The following is a 16,899-nucleotide window of genomic DNA, read 5'->3' as shown; positions in this document are numbered from 1 at the left end:
AAGCTAACGACTCGATTGCATATAATTACACACTATCAAAAGGTCCTGTATCCAGCACTAAAGTCAGGGGGAAAGACTTCTACCTTAGCAGAACCTTGGTATAACTTCGCGGTCCTTCCTTCTGAATGTATCACTAATCAGCTTGATGCCCACTTGAAGATTTTTACATTAAAAGAATTTCGGCATGTTTTAAAGGAAATCTAACAGCCACTTTCTCAGTTCATAGCAACTTACAAAGTAACATTTTCTTGGGCTGTCCATGCTAAAACAACTTCACTGATTTCCTTGGAAATGAGTCCTCCCCATTATGTCTCACTACAAATGCAAGAAGTGTGTGTGTGATAGAGGGGGGAGTGCTATCTCATCTTTGCATATTATAGGAAATAGAAGCAGAGCCCCTAGAAAAGAGATTTTGAAGAACTAGTGTTGTATGCAAATATATGGTAATAGATGTCCTTACATTAAAAACAAACTGAGTTGAATAATTGTTGATTTTTCCAGACCCCATGAAAGCCTTTGTAAAATCTCAAGCTCAGCAATTTAATAGAAATATTTTAACATGGAAACTTGAAGAAATGCAACAAAACAAAAAACAAAGTATATGTAGCCAGCAGATATAGAGGTATTTTAAACTGTACAGGCACGCTATCATGGATTTACTAGTGACAATTATTTTTAAGTGAATTCAAATAACAAATACACATTTCATAGATTATGACGTTTCACACTGCATTTCCCCCCTCTTTTTTCTTTAAAAGAAAACAATGCTAATAGTTTCCTTTTCCCTACCCTCAGTGACTATTTACTTTCTTGATGTGGACTTTCAAAATACAAAGATGGTTTTGGCAAGTTTTCAAAGTCTTTCTTCAAAGTAAACTCTTAAAGACTTTTTAAAAAATGGAAACATGAAGAGTGTCCCACTAAGGAGGATTCAGAATGTACCATTTATGAAAGAAAGAAAAAACCCTGCCCAATAAATGGCCATATAGTCACTTGTCAGGGTCTTCTCTGTTGCCCTGTTTTATGAAATTGATTTTGGAAAATGAAACTGATCATAAGAGCAAGCCATTTTAAAAAAACTTTATAATGGAAACGTTTCCATTATAAACCCAAATTTCAAAAAATAAAGTTACTTCTTTTGCAAGTTTAGTCAAAGTTGTTCTGTTTACCAAAGCAGCTAGATACAGAAGTGCATGGATGGAAGGTTTTGATCAAGTGGGGAGAACCCAGTTGGGGACTTTTGCCAATTTTGCCTCCCCATGCAGCTCTCCACTCCCTGTTCTTGAAAGGTCCCCCAGAATTCCACTTCAGGGATGCTCCCGCTGGTGGGAGCGAATTTGATCATTGTTTAATAAGAATTAGTGCATATAATCTACTCAACTCCCTATGCAACCAGCCCTACTGAAAGATCCATATGCAGCAATCAGACCTAATGGCTAATGGAATATGCAGTAAGAAGCATTAGAATGCTCTGGGTTACCCACTTGTACTTTACCATGGTAACCGTGCTTTCTTAAAAGAAAAGCTAGCATGACTCAAGTTACCTTCTGACCTGCTCTAGCATGTAAACTATATGCAGCAGTAAAGTCCTTCCTTCTGCAATTAGGACTTTCATTGTACATGCAGAAGAGCAGCATGTAAACTCATACGAGATCCCACAGCACACTTGAATACAGGTCAGAGGCATTAATAACAGAGCATCCCACGTGGACTGGCAGATTGGAATCCACCTGCTTGGCTTCTGAATGTGCAAGACTGTGCATATGTGGAAACAGTCACACTCAAGGCCGGCACACAGCATTCTTGGGCAAATGCCAGGATCCAAGCAACACCCACTGCTGTAGATGCCAGACCCTGTCTGCCCCCTCTCTTTTTTGCCAGATGGTGACAGAAGCCATTGGGTTCTGACGACACTCCTGAACTAATGCTCCATTTCATGGCTTAGTTAGCCATGGCATGAGGGACTGCACAGTTACTAGGGGAGAAGCAAAACATGCTGAGGAAGCAAGGTGGAAATATAGAGTGGAAGAAGCTGGGCTGAGGACTGTTTCACCCAGTTCGTGGAAAAGCACCTTAATTTTGCAGGAAAGGCACACCCTTATTCCACAGACGTTATGCTTCTGAGAAAATGCTATGAGCTCAGCTGTTGCCACTCCCCTGCCTGCAAACCATGTGGAAGGAGCTTCCCGATGTTCTTATAATTCCAGCCTAACACATTCAATCCAGGTGCAGCTTCTGCTAGCAGTGTAGCTCCTGTTGGTCCGGGTGGCAACAGCGAATATGCACACCCCATTCCTGCCTCTTGCAGGACATCTTTGGGAGAAGAAAAAGCCAAGGAGTAAACCCTACACAAATCTGGAGTGGAGTCCCTAAGACAGTTGGATTGCATCTTCTTCCAGCAACTCCTGCAGCCAAGCTGGTGTCAAATGTATTGCTCTGCTTTCCTGTGAACCACATCAGCAAGTCCAAGAGGAGAAGGGGTCTTGTCGTCTGAGCAGCCTAGGACCTCCATACACACTGCCTAGGCTTGGACCCCAGAGAGATCACTTCAGTGCTGCAAGCACTCAAAGTCTTGCACAACACAGGATCAAATCTTGAGCCCCATGAAATGCCAAGTGATATTGTCCCACAGTATCATTCCATGAATCCCAAAGTTTTTTTTCCTTCACCCCAGCAGAGAATTGGGGACATGGGCACTTTCTCACCATTTAGTCCATTCTTGGTTTCCAGTTCTGCCAATGATGTCTTTGCAATATATGGTTTATTTACGCATATATACAACCTTAGCCTACAAATAGAGGAGTTCACAACATTAAGACCCCAAGGGGCCCTTGTTTCCCCCATAGCCATAGCCTTGGATTCAAACAGAAATCAAATAACGTTCTGGCTCTCTGGCTTCCCAGTCTGTTGCCTGCTTCCTGCTTCTAGCTCACATCACTCAACTCTCCTCTCTGGACTTTGTCTAACTATCAGCAAGTTGAGGATCCACTTCCACAGAACCACCTCCTTTGTTCCCTTAATAGCCCATTGCCTGAGACAGGGTAGGCAACCTAAGGCCCAGGGGCCGAATGCAGCCCAATCGCCTTCTCAATCCGGCCCGCGGATGATCTGGGAATCAGCATGAGCAGAATGTGTCCTTTTATTTAAAATGCATCTCTGGGTTATTTGTGGGGCCAGGCTGTTTTTACATGAGTAGAATATGTGCTTTTATTTAAGATGTATCTCTGGGTTATTTGTGTGGCATAGGAATCCATTCATTTATTTTATTTTTTCAAAATATACTCTGGCCTACCACATGGTCTGTGGGACAGTACACCGGCCCACAGCTGAAAAAGATTGCTGACCCCTGGCCTGGGCTATCACCTTGCCTGGAAGCTAACCTGGCTATTTCAAGAATTAGAAAGGGGCTCTAGCATTCAGCCTAAGCCAACCCCCCACACACACACACACACCTGCAAACTTAACAATACATATAGACCCCAACACTTGTCATCCAAAGTGGAGAGTTACCATCTCTAAAATTACCCAAGCTGGGGTATTCAAATGAGGCAAAACTATTTGTACGTGCCGACAGATAAGTTTTATGATATAAACAAATGTCTTGAAAATTAAAACCTTATGATGTTGGCAGCTGCATTCTCTTAAGTGAAAAAGTAGAGAGTTAACTTAAATAAACTTCCTAAGTATCCCATTTATCTTTTGAAAATATTTTTGTGGAATATTTAGTAAAATATCATGAAGTATGTATATTATCCATGGTAGAGCATTCACCTTAAGTGTATTACACTTATCCCAAATACTAAATCTAAGTAGTGCTTCTCTTTCTAAATCTCTGGAAATCTCTTTTATCAACCTATTCAAATTCATTATCATTTGCTTCCCTTTCATGATGTTCAAAATCATCTGCTGGAGGAGGCTGCCTTGCTGTACCTAATGATAGGGCTGGCCCTACTGTGGAGAAACATGGATCATGCATACATGGGAAGCAGAGGACAGTGGGCCCTTCACATCATGTCTGAACAACCCTCTTCCCCAAGATTTCTGACAGTCAGAAATAGTGCATAAAATATTTTCATCTATTGCGGGGGGTAGGTATTACATAAGCTGAAGCAACTGTATTTCACTATGCACAGTGAAAGGAGATTGATGAACTGGCATGGGAGGCTTTTCCTAATGTTCAACACCAAACTTCTCAGCTTCCATTCCAATACTCTCCTGCAATTTTTTTTCTGAATGTTTAAATCTGAAACTTGAGCAAAGAAAAAAAAAGTATACCGACGGTAAAACTGGCCAGCCCCTGGCAATTAACAATGTATTTAAAGAAATGTTCTTTACCTCAAGACATTGCTCTGCTTCCACCAATTCTCCAAATTCGGAGGCACCAAGCCATTAAAAAAAGAGAAAAGAATGCCCCTTCCCTTTCATGTTCACAGGGAAACTTATTTTATCCAAGCTTGTTCCCTCAGGCAAGAGTCACAGCAATGCTGCGTAGCATAAAACATACACACAGCCTCCTGCCAACTTCTCTAGCAGCCAATTGTAATGTGCCAAACCAACTGATGCGGATCCCTGAATCTCATTCTGACAAAGCCAAACACCTGCCCTGGTTGTTCAGGTAGAGCTGTTGTAATGAAGATTCAGGATTGGAGGGGGAGGTGTTGACAATGCATTTTATCCATACTTGTACTCTGTCTGCTTAGCAAACATGAAAGGCTATTCATTAGCAAAGGGTCAGCTGTAAAGCTACACAAGAGGGAAGCCATTGTGGTCTCGGCTACAACAGGCCCAAATAAAAATTTCCCATGTCTATCTAAATGTGTCAGAGGTCATTTGAAAGGTGCCCTTCCTTCGTCGTACGCCACAGCTTCGAGGCAGTCAGAGTACTGTTGGCAGAAACCTGAGTACTAGTTTCCTGCCAGGATAAATGAATTAATTTGCTCTGCTTTCCTTTATTAATTTCCATGGTGCACACAGCAAACCATCATGGTCCTCGTTTGTCTCTCTTCATGTATATCTAGGGCTCCAATTGCTCAGGTTCAAACATGACGTCACAAGGGGGGTGCAAGTCTACTGCTCTCTTGCATCTCCTCTGCAACATGGGACATCATCATGATTTGACATCATTTTGTTTAGAGTTTACCCTCCCCTCCCCAAAGCCAGGCTGGGGAAAGCCCCACACATTATGATGTCATGACACTTGTTGCCTTTTTATGGGCATTCCCAAACAGACCTGGCCCAGAGAAGCAGGTTGACACCAACCTTGCTTCCCTCATATCATCTTCCTTGGACCTTTTTCTGCTACACGGCATAGAATAGAATTGCTAGCTGAAACCAACGGCAGGGCTCATTACGTCCAGGCCCCAAATCGATTTTGCAAACTAGGCTGAAAAATGAAATATGTAAAATAATCCTAAAGGAGAGTACCTCTGAGCGTGAGCAGGGATATTTTCAGAGTGCAAAAGTAGTGGTCAAAATCAGCTGTCTAGAAAAGCTCCTCCTTTGAAGGCAGACGTCTGCCAATGGAAACCCACAGAGAACAGGGAGAAACACAGATAAAGAAAGGTCAAGGACTGTCCTTAACAAAACAAACCTGAGATTTAGGGATTATACACACTTCTGTTTGTCCCATGATTTCTAGGGTCCAATGGGTTTTTCTTTCATCCCGCCGTTTTCCTTGGGGAAACCTGCCGTTTACTGCCGAATCAGAACAAACATCAATCGGGTTTTCTACGGATTGACATTTCTTCTGATTCATCAGTAAGCAGCAGGTTTTTCTGAGGAAAGCAGCACAAAATAAAAACCTCTCAGGTCAATGACTAAGAATCCCAAGACAAACAGAAGAAAAACATGAGGCAAACAAAAGTGCGGAAGAGCCCAGAGTTTTCTTAACCACTCTTATTTCACTCCAGAGGGCAAAAATGCAGAATGCCCCTTGTTTATGGCAGAGTTACATTTCTTCCAATGTTGAATAAAAGGGGATATTCCATTGGCTCTGGATGAGGTCACAGGAGTGCTGCAGTGAGGGGAGAAGTTACACCTGGTGAAATTTTCCTTGCTAGTGCACTCCTAGAAGTGCAGGACCCCTTCCAGAATCTGGCAGCCCCCTGTGCAAGCTTGCTGCTTTTTATTGAATCTCCCTGCAGTTGCTTGCTTGGTTCTTTAGAGCATGTTTGATTAGCAAGATTTAGCTGCCTCTTCCTCTTTTTTTACTGTGGGATATATTTGTCTAATGGGAAATATATATATTTTTTCTCTCTCTCTCAAAAGCTACCAAATTGTAATGCTAATCTATAAAAATAGCTAGCAGGAAGGGGGGGAGCCAGTCGTTATGTTCTGTAATCCCTCTTTGAGAAAATGTTCAAATAGTCATTTTGAAAAGTTGTTCTCACTCGTACCAGAGACAGCTGTTCTTCACACATACTGCAAATGTTTCTTTTGAATTCCTGAGGACACACAAGTTTTGATTCGAAGCCAGGATCTCTCGAACTGGCAAAAACTAAACACACCCAAGGCTGCTGTTTTTACTGTCGCAACAAACTTTCTTCCACATCTTACAAGGGTAAACCTTTTACCCCCATATCCCACATTGCATGAGTAGTCAAATAGCTAATGTCTTGTCCAAGCAAAACACATTTTGTCATTTCTTGAAAATGTTACCTTTCACAGAAGTATAGTATTTCTGACCAGCAGGGAACATATGTCAACATTATCTATTATTACACAATGTCAGAACCAGAAAGAGAAGGTGGGTGGTGGCGTGAAGAACAACTTGAGCAATTTTCTAAAACAGGAATTTGAGAAGTACAAAGCCAGAATGTTTTGTCTGATTTTAGCTGTGTCAGCAACCTGGTCCTCCCTCTCCCGCCGACCACCAGAGCAAGACTAACACAGCGACGAGTGACCCACTGCCTAGTTTGTTTGTTAGTTAGAGCCAAACGTTTGCTACATTAGAATGTTTGAAAAGAACAGCGCGCACAAGCACACACACACATACACCCCTTTCAACAGAAGAAAAGAAAAAGAGAACCTAAAATGTGTGACTAACTGGGAAAAGTTAAACCCACTAGCTAAGGGAAGCACTGAGATTTTAGAGAATTCACATTCTGACCCTACTTGTAGATTTCTAATCCCCATTCTGTGCAATCTATAGGGTACTTCACTCTGTGCAGAATTCCCATTCATCTCTCTGCTTGACAGAGACGTACATGGGCAAGTGGTATCAGTACAACTGGATTCACGCAGTAAGGCAGAGGTATGAGGGGCCCCACCTTTCTCCAGCATAGCTGCTGTATTTGTGGCTGTGCACTAGAAAACCCAGGGAAGAGACACCTTTCTTGAATGTCCCCAAATTCCATAGACTTAAGCAAAACATATCTCAAGATAAATGCACTGAGGAACACAAAAGGCAGGCCAACTTCAGACAATGAAAGCAAATCAAATAAGAGTTTGAAAATCACTGTTCTTAGGATCAAGATAATAATCTTAGGCCATCCATTTCTGATTCAGGCTTACAGCACATTCACAGAGAACAGGCGGCCCATTCCCATGACCACTGAATCTTTGGCACCCATCAGGATAAGTACTGTACTTGAAAATCCTGCGCATGCTGCTATTCAGTTAGGTATTCCGTTTATGTTATGTCTTTCTTCTGCCATAGGAGCCTAGATGGTGTGCATGTGGTTCTCTGACCCACTGTCATAGTCTCGTTGCTGAGCAACAACAATGTACAGCTCAGTGGAGTGGGAGGCCAGTCAACCAGAAGAGTCTCTGAGGTGTACTTGCCTGGAGGCAGAGTCAGCATCTGAAGTCAGGTCCAGTCCTAGGGTTGGGAGAACAGCAATTCACACGGTCAGATGGTTCAGGGGTTAGGGAATCCAATGGTCAAGGGTCAAGACCAGCAGGAAGCAGCAAGATAGGACCAGGAACTACAAGCATTGTCAACATCTGACTGCTACTGGAAGCTCTGCTTCAGAAGGCTGAAGCCAGCTGGTTCTCATCAGCGCCTTCCTCTCTGAGTCCTTGAAGGCTGATCAGCTGCAGGTGGAGCCACTCTGCCTTCTCCACCTCCAGGCACAGCTGACTGCTGGTCCATGATACCCATGCACACTGCCCCAACCCAGATTTGCTTAGCTTAAAGAAGCTGGCATCACCAAATGCCTTCAGACCATGTCCTGCTTCCACAGCCTATGACCATGGTTGTGGGAATAGGCCCTCTGACCCACCCCTAATTGTGTTGTATACAGCAGTAAGAGTAATCTGAAGCAGCCCTGCAGGAACTTGCAGTTTTTTCAGAAAACGTTTTTGCTCCCCCAAAACACTGCTTTTGCCCTGGAAAATGAAATAGACAAACATTTGTCCAGCTCTATATAATTCTTTATAGGTGGTTTTTGTCTTCCAAAACCACATCCCTTGCATTACTGCCACCACTACCCAATATACAGATTATTAACTCAGTTTCCCAGCAAATATATGCTTTGCCTATAGCAACATGTCTGAATCGGAAATGGCATTAGATGAATATGAATATGATAGATATAGATATATATATATACACACACATAATTGAGGTGAAGTTTCTTGGGTTCACACAGTGGAATATACTTTATAGCTGCCCAGTAAATGCTATAAATTGATGTTTTCAACAGCTGTGAGTCAGAATTAACTTTTCACATAGACAGCTAAACTATCTCACACATATATACTGCATCCCTTGACATACAGATTATTCCCTCAGTTTCCCAGCAATTATTTGCTTTGCATATAGCTACATGCCTAAATCAGAAACAGCACGATAGGGGGATGTATACATAAATTCATACTGAAGTGAAGTTCATTGTGTTTATACTTAACACAGGCAAATACAGTGGTACCTCGGGTTACATACGCTTCAGGTTACAGACGCTTCAGATAACAGACTCACTAACCCAGAAATAGTACCTTGGGTTAAGAACTTTGCTTCAGAATGAGAACAGAAACCGCACGGTGGCAGCGGGAGGCCCCATTAGCTAAAGTGATGCCTCAGGTTAAGTACAGTTTCAGGTTAAGAACGGACCTCCAGAACTAAATATGTTCTTAACCCGAGGTACCACTGTACACCTTTATAGCTGCCCAGTAAAAGTTATCATGTATTGAATAAGGTAAGGCACTCTAAGGTGGAGTAGAGGATGAACTGCAGGTAAGGTAATAGCCAATACATACATTGTCGCTGTTACAGAGGACATAGTCCCACAATCTGAGGAGACCCCTAATTTAGAAAGCTTACGAATGCATGACTGGGAACCTTAAACATCCACCTCAATATGTGAGCAGGTGCTCTGCTGTCCATCTCCCATCCATACTTTCCAAAACAACTATTCATACAGTGTTAATGCACAACTAGAGCATGATGCTGATAACACCGAAGTTGCAAGTTCAATCCCTGTATGGGACAACTGCATATTCCTGCATTGCAGCGATTTGGACTAGATGATCCTCAGGATCCCTTTCAACTCTTCAGTTCTATGATTCTATCCAAGGGTAGGCTGGGTAGAGCGTCTCCGATCGAGGCCAGGTTCCAATTCCATTTTATTGTATAGATTTAAGTTATCGTATTTGGTGTAATGTTTCATGGTGTCTAAGCCATCCTGGTAGTTTTGAGAAACTGCATGGCGGTAAATATGATTTGAACATACAATACTAGCTATGACTGCAATCCTGTTTATAATTGCCCATTGAACTCAATTTGGCATACTTCTGAGTAGGCAGCCTAGGATTGCACCAAAGATGATTAGTTGTATATGTTTTGGTAGACTTTTCAAGCACAAGGAAAGAGTTGAGGGGTTTGCATTGCAAAGGCATGCAGGAGGTCTAATCCTGCCTGCATTCAACTCATCACTAGCAATAGACCCACATTACTTCTGGGACGCGGGTGGCGCTGTGGGTAAAACCTCAGCGCCTAGGACTTGCCGATCGTATGGTCAGCAGTTCGAATCCCCGCGGTGGGGTGAGCTCCCGTCATTCGGTCCCAGCTCCTGCCCACCTAGCAGTTAGAAAGCACTCTTAAGTGCAAGTAGATAAATAGGTATCGCTTTCTAGCAGGAAAGTAAACGGCGTTTCCGTGTGCTGCGCTGGTGCAGGCTCGCTAAAGCAGCTTCATCATGCTGGCCACGTGACCCGGAAGTGTCTCCGGACAGCGCTGGCCCCCGGCCTCTTAAGCAAGATGGGCGCGCAACCCCAGAGTCGGTCACGACTGGCCCATACAGGCAGGGGTACCTTTACCTTTACCTTACTTCTTTATATATAATCAGTTATTAAAATACTTGTACGCTGGTTGTGATTTCAAGTAGGATTCTTTTGGACACCACATGTCTAATTGCCATGTGAATCAATCAGCCATTGGTGTTTAAGAACACATAAATTTGATACCCAAGTTTCAAAATAATTGCTCCCTTTTTTAGCTGAAACTTTTCTCACCAGAATTGACATGTACAAGCAAAGAAGCCTAAAATCTGCTATGGATTTATGTTGAATTTCCACATCCAAATGTCTATACTAGGGCTGTCGCTCATCTGAAGAAATTATAGTTGATTGATTGTTTGGGCTTTTATCAATCAAATAATTAAATCTGCATAAATTTGCATATTAATAAAAATGAATTAAATAATAATTCTAAAGGGCAAAAAAGCATTATTTCTTCATATTTAGATTCAGCATTAATGCCACAGCAGGCACCATTTCAGAAAAGATATTCCATCTGTGTGTGAGAGAAAGAAGGATCCTTCTCTCACACATAGAAGGAAGGCAGGAACTTTCAAAAGAACAACAGCCTCCTGTCTGATTAGTCAGAGCCACCTTTTAAACTGATATATCTAAATGGTTAATCTACTAAATGTCACAGCACTGGTCCACCTACAAATGTAAAATTAAGACTTCAAGTGCTGCTTCAACTTCAGAGACTGACAGTGCCATCCTATCCATGTTTCTCAGACGTAAATCCAAGCATATTCAGTGCAGCTTACTCCAAGGTAATTATGCATGGGATTGCAGGCTGAATTATATAGCCCACCGGCAGTGCTGTATGTCTCTGGTGCTGTGTGTCTTACACGTTATCCAGGGGATTCATAATAAACTTGACACATGAACCAATCTCTCATGTCTGCTGTTCATGCTGTGCTCTATAAGATCCCAGAGGTTTGCTACAGACTAGAAGGCAGAAAACCGATGGCCATTAGGATGGAGCAGAATGTGTTCCTAGAGAAAATTGTGAGGATTCCCTCCATTTCCTAAGAAGGGAGTGCATATGGGTGATTTGGTGTATTCTTAAAACAGTTCTGGAATTCCACACTGCATTGTTAAGAACTGGAAACTTGCATCCGATCCTTGCTCTCGGGATTGGGTGTAGGGCTGTGCTTCGAGCTCTGTCTCCAGGAAAAGAGATGATAAAAGAGATGAAAAGATAGTAGCAAAAACATAAAAGACACGACTGCATTCTTTCAAAATTACAAAGTGAGCTATGAGCATTGACAAAATAAAACACCAATCTTTTTATTAAAATTATCTAATATTCTAATCTTTTTCTGGGGGTTTATCCTATCTCTCGGAAATAGAAATTACGCACAGAAGTGACCCAGCACCACACTGGATGCTGCTGACAACATAAACATAAGTTTATCCAGAAGCATTAGAGGTTCATGCAAAACCAAATAAATCCCAACTGGATTTAAAGCTTGTGGTCAGTTCAAGAAACCACAACTAAAACAGTTTGTTTATCCAGCGGAGTATTACAGCGTAGCGTGAGTGTGTAGACTTTTTGCCAACTGTATTTATTTATCTCAGAGTTATTTAAAATTACAGCCATAGGATTAAAGGCAAAGAAAACGAGGTCTGTGCACGTCCAGGGATGTTTCGATATACAAATGGTTCCCTTTGTCACAATTGTTTTTATTGGTTTTGGGTTTTTTAAAGGCTTCCATAGAGGCTTCATGATAAGAGGGTTATTTGGTGGAATTTCTACATATTTTGTCTCTAGTTCAGGGCAGCTGGTTTCTTTCCTCTCAGAGGAGAAAGTATATTTATCACTCCAACAGTGACTCAAAACAAACAGGAAGTCTTCATCAGCAGACTCCAGGGCAAAGCAGATACTAAGGTACTGGCAGAAAGGAAACAGGTCTCAGGCTGTGGAAGACAGGCTTGCAGTGTGCATATTGCAGAAAGCCAGATTAGAGAGAGCCGCAAAATTATTTCAAACCATTCCCCCCACCCCAGGACGGGACATTTCCCACAAGAACTGTAGGGGGCCATTCTTTTTGACACAGTGTCCTTTTACTACATTTCTCTTCTGCATCTGAACTGGGGAATGTGACCTGGCTACCTAGGGGCCAATACTTTTCTGTGAATCTATGTGCCAAAGAGGAAACGTGAGGCAAAGTGTTCTAATGGTTTCTCTCTCTCTCTCTCTCTCTCTCTCTCTCTCTCCCACACAGACACAGCTCCCTTTTGATGCAGCTGCTCCGAGGAAAACCACTTTTCCCGCCCACGAGAGTTCTCTGACCGATTACTTCATGTAAATGCAAAATTAGCCAATAAAGTAAATCGTCTTGGTAAGTTTAAGGCAGGGGGGAAATGGCAGTTATTAAAATAAATATGACTCCTAGACGATTGTTTTTAAAATATCGTGTTGGAGGGCAGCGGTCATTATTGTTCACTGAAACATAATCTCCAAGGGTGACTGGAATGCGTCTGAAGAATGGAAATACATCGGCTGCTAAAACACACATAAATAAATGTTAACAACCCAGGGGCCAACACTGACTTTATAGATCCTTATCTTAGGCTGAGCACAGTGCCTAGGCCTAGATACCTCTGTTAATGCTGCTTTCTTATTTGAATTTTTCTGTCTGAATAATACTTTGGGACACTGTGAACAATAAGGAAAGACTTTTTCCATGTAATCTTGCCTGGATTAAATTATGCCTCATGATGGTAGGCGCATTTCTTTGGTACAGTATGTCCGTTTGCCCACAATGCACACACCAAACAACAGATTCATCCCAGTGGCGTAGCGTGGGTTGTCAGCACCCGGGGCAAGGCAAGTAATTTGCGCCCCCTCTGCCCTAGGGGCAGAGAGCTGCGAGTGCGAGCGCCCCCAGATGTTGTGCCCGGTGCGGCCGGCCCCCCCTGCACCCCCCACGCTACGCCACTGATTCATCCTCAAAGTTTCCAAACTTGTACAGTTTCTGAATGGAACTGGCGTGCAGACTTAAAAGCTTTTCCTTTCCTCTGAAATGGATGTAGCTTCAGCAAACTGTAAGCAGCTTGCTTTTCCTCACCGAAACAAGTCCTCAGTGACATAATTATGTTTCTAAGTGCAGTATTTAAAGGGAGTTTAAATGAAGTACAAAATTTGGGGCACATGGTGGCAGGGGGGTGGATCATAGTATAACCCCTCCTTCAATCTTCTCCCCATCTTTATCTGGGACTGTGCACACACTGTACTATTTGCAGATCCGATGCACAGGCAGCCTGCAGAGGAAGAAATGGTTTAGAGCAGTAGTTCTCAATGAGGGGTCCAGGGACCCCTTCGGGTCAGCGGAATGCACCCAGGGCGTCCGCAGCCCCATCCCTTGCCTCCCCCACATTTTATTCAAAAAAATGCTTTGCAGAGGTAACTCCAATAGAGCTATCGAAATTTTCAAAAGTAGGGAGTCCACAGCTTGGCTTTTGGAAAACAGGGGTTCCTCAGTACAGTGGTACCTCGGGTTACAGACGCTTCAGGTTACAGACTCCGCTAACCCAGAAATAGTACCTCAGGTTAAGAACTTTGCTTCAAGATGAGAACAGAAATTGCATGGTGGCGGCACAGTGGCAGCAGGAGGCCCCATTATCTAAAGTGGTATCTCACGTTAAGAACAGTTTCAGGTTAAGAACGAACCTCCAAAATGAATTACTTAACCTGAGGTACCACTGTAATTAGCTAATTGGGAACCACTGGTTTAGAGAAAGTCTTCAGGCTGACTGACGGCAGTAACAGGCAGCTGGCAGGGAGGGGCTGCAGTGCATACCAGGCCTTCCTGCACTGGTATAGATAGCCACAGCTTACTGAGAGGCTGTCAGGGACTGGGCAGAGGAGGAATGATGGAGACAGCCTCCCCATCCTGACCCTTCCAGGGAAGAGGAAGAGGAAGATACTATAGATTAACAACAGGGTTTGAGGGAGGTCACAGCTCAGAAGCAGATGAGGAGAAAAGTTGGGAAATCATGGGAAACCAGAGCAGCACCTGGCTGACACGTTGTCATTAGAAAGTGTTCCAGGCCCTCCATCTCCCAGAACCCGGTGAGTCTTAAAAGTAGGAGAGCAAAGAGCTTGAAGACAGAGGGCACTTAACAGCACCCATAGAGGAAGTGATGATTATGACAAATGAGGAAGTGGGAGAGACAGAGGGTGGAGATTCACTCTGGGCAATGCCATTATCCAAGAGGCTGGGTTCTTTAGCCTCTCTCTGTAAAGACTGAAATAAAAAAGAAGAAACTTTTCCTTGCCTTTATACTTTCCTGGGCAACCAGCCAGGAGCCTCTGACAGCATCCTGACAGAAAGGCAAGGTGGCAAGGAGTGATGCTAATTGTCATGGGCCAACTAATTATTGTGACTCAATTACACAAGAGCATGTGAACAATACTAACTATGAGAGTATTGCTAGTACAAGTAGGGTTGCCATATTTCAAAAAGTAAAAAGCAGGATGCCCCAAAAGTTGTCGAGCTCCAGGACAAAGTGCCGCCTTTTGGAAATTGGCTCAGGACATAAATATGGCAGTCCTAAGTACAGGCAACTTTCAATTTACATTACAGGAATTGTGTATAAACCCAAAATGGTATATGATCAAAACACATTGGGTTCAATGGCAGTGGGGATTGCCAAAGTCTTTTTTGCCCCATTTCCACCCCCTTTTTATTTATTTTTAATATTTTTTCCAAGCACATAAAGCTGAATGTGCACAAGTTAAATGTGCACAAATTGCGAGTTACCTGTATATATTAAAATGAATTGTGGATATTCATAACCCCATAAGGTAGCACATTCTAGTTCCCATTTTTTCCCCTAAATGGACTAGAGTTGTAGTGACTTGCTGTTTATCTAAATAAAAACATATTTTCCAAATAAATTTTAAAAATTAAGCAATCACCCATCTCCAACTAACCTTCTGAGAAAAACCTCACCCCACCCTCCCACTATATATAAGGGTCTGGTGACTTCTGTTTCAGTGTATCTGAAGAAGTGTGCATGCACACGAAAGCTTGTACCCAGAACTAACGTAGTTGTTCTCTAAGGTGCTACTGGACAATTTTTAAAAAAATAAATAAATTATTTTGTCTGCGTCAGACCAACACTGCTACCTACCTGAATCTATTTTCCAAAGATCTCCAGGGAAGGAGAATCTTGACTTAAAGTTGAGACAGACTATTTTAAAGGGGCTGCAATTAGCCATAGTTTCTCATATGCACTTGTGATTAAACAGACAGAGATAAAAAGATAGTCATACACCTGCTTACCTTGCAATATTTATATATTTTTAAAAAAGAAATAACCTATGTGCAGGTTACACATCACACCTAAAGGCAGTGCTTTCCGTGTACGAAAACTGCAGTTTTTGAAATAGCCCATAGCGAAGCCACCGGCATAACAAACACTGTGGTTAAATGTCACATATTTAAAATCTAGTATCTAAGATGTTTACTTGATAGGCTAACAAGAAGGGTTATGCATGCAACTACTGCAGTCTTGTTCAACTCAGCAACAACAAGCAATCTAAAATAAAGGCCAGCTCTGTCTGTGTGCATGTCTATATTTTTTCCCCTCTCAGTTCAGTGATTACAGAAAACCCACAGTGCCAGCTTGAGACTGGCAAGGCAACTAGCACTGCACACAAACGCAGCACAGAGACATCATTTTAAAATTCACATTGAAATATGACCAATACTTCAAATGTGAACAGGGTAGCCACTTACAAATCACCAAAAGGTGGGGGGGGGGGCGGTGCAATTCTTATTTTAATAAAAGAGGATACATGTTTGCATCTTCGGAGTGCTAATTAATTTTCATAAGAGTGGATTTAGAAATCATCACTAACATTTAATTTAAATAGAAATACAATGCATCTTACCATAGTGGGGGAGACTCTGGCAGGCGGCCTCTGTGCCTGCCTAGTCTGTTGCCCAGGTGCTAAGTGCTAATGGGAAACTTCAAAGCCCTGCTCACTGTCCTGCTGGTGGTTCATTTCCTTTAAACCAGATTTGGACCAGACACACCTTCAAATAGAGGAGTCCGTCAAATAGAGGACTGTCCTCTGACAGCTCTTCAAATAGGACCCACACACCCACCCTAAATGTGAAGGGAAGTTACGTATTTCACACAGTCACACATTTATCATTCCTTCATTCATTGAGAGACTTTTTTACCTTCTGCTTTAGCTATCACTATTATAAATCAAATAACAATGATCATGGTGAGTTTTAGACACTACCTAAATACTGGAAGAGAAGGCAGAAGCTAGGAGAGCCTACTTATGCCCTTCCTTGCACAACTGGCTTGCAAGGTACGCCAGTCGCATCCCCAAATGGAGGAAAAGAGATCAGGGCTTTTGTCCACAAACATCACTCCAGTATAATGTAAAGTAATGCCAGCAGTGTGCATTTCCCCACTTTACAGAGTATAAGAGGGAAAGACTGAGTCCTGATTGTCTGCAATCTTCAGCTCATCACAGAGGACAGTCATACAACAGAGTAAAAAGAGGGAAGTAGAGGCAGGGGTGTTTCAGAAAGCAGACAATCTTTGGACAGCTAAGATTGATGGATGTGGTGGCCTGACCAGTCCTACCATTAGACAGAGTGAGGAAATCAACATAGGCAGCAAGTGCTGGCCAAG

This window comes from Podarcis liolepis, assembly GCF_965112155.1.
Source record: "Podarcis liolepis genome assembly, chromosome: 1".
Lineage (NCBI taxonomy): Eukaryota > Metazoa > Chordata > Lepidosauria > Squamata > Lacertidae > Podarcis > Podarcis liolepis.
This window is presented reverse-complemented; position numbering follows the sequence as displayed.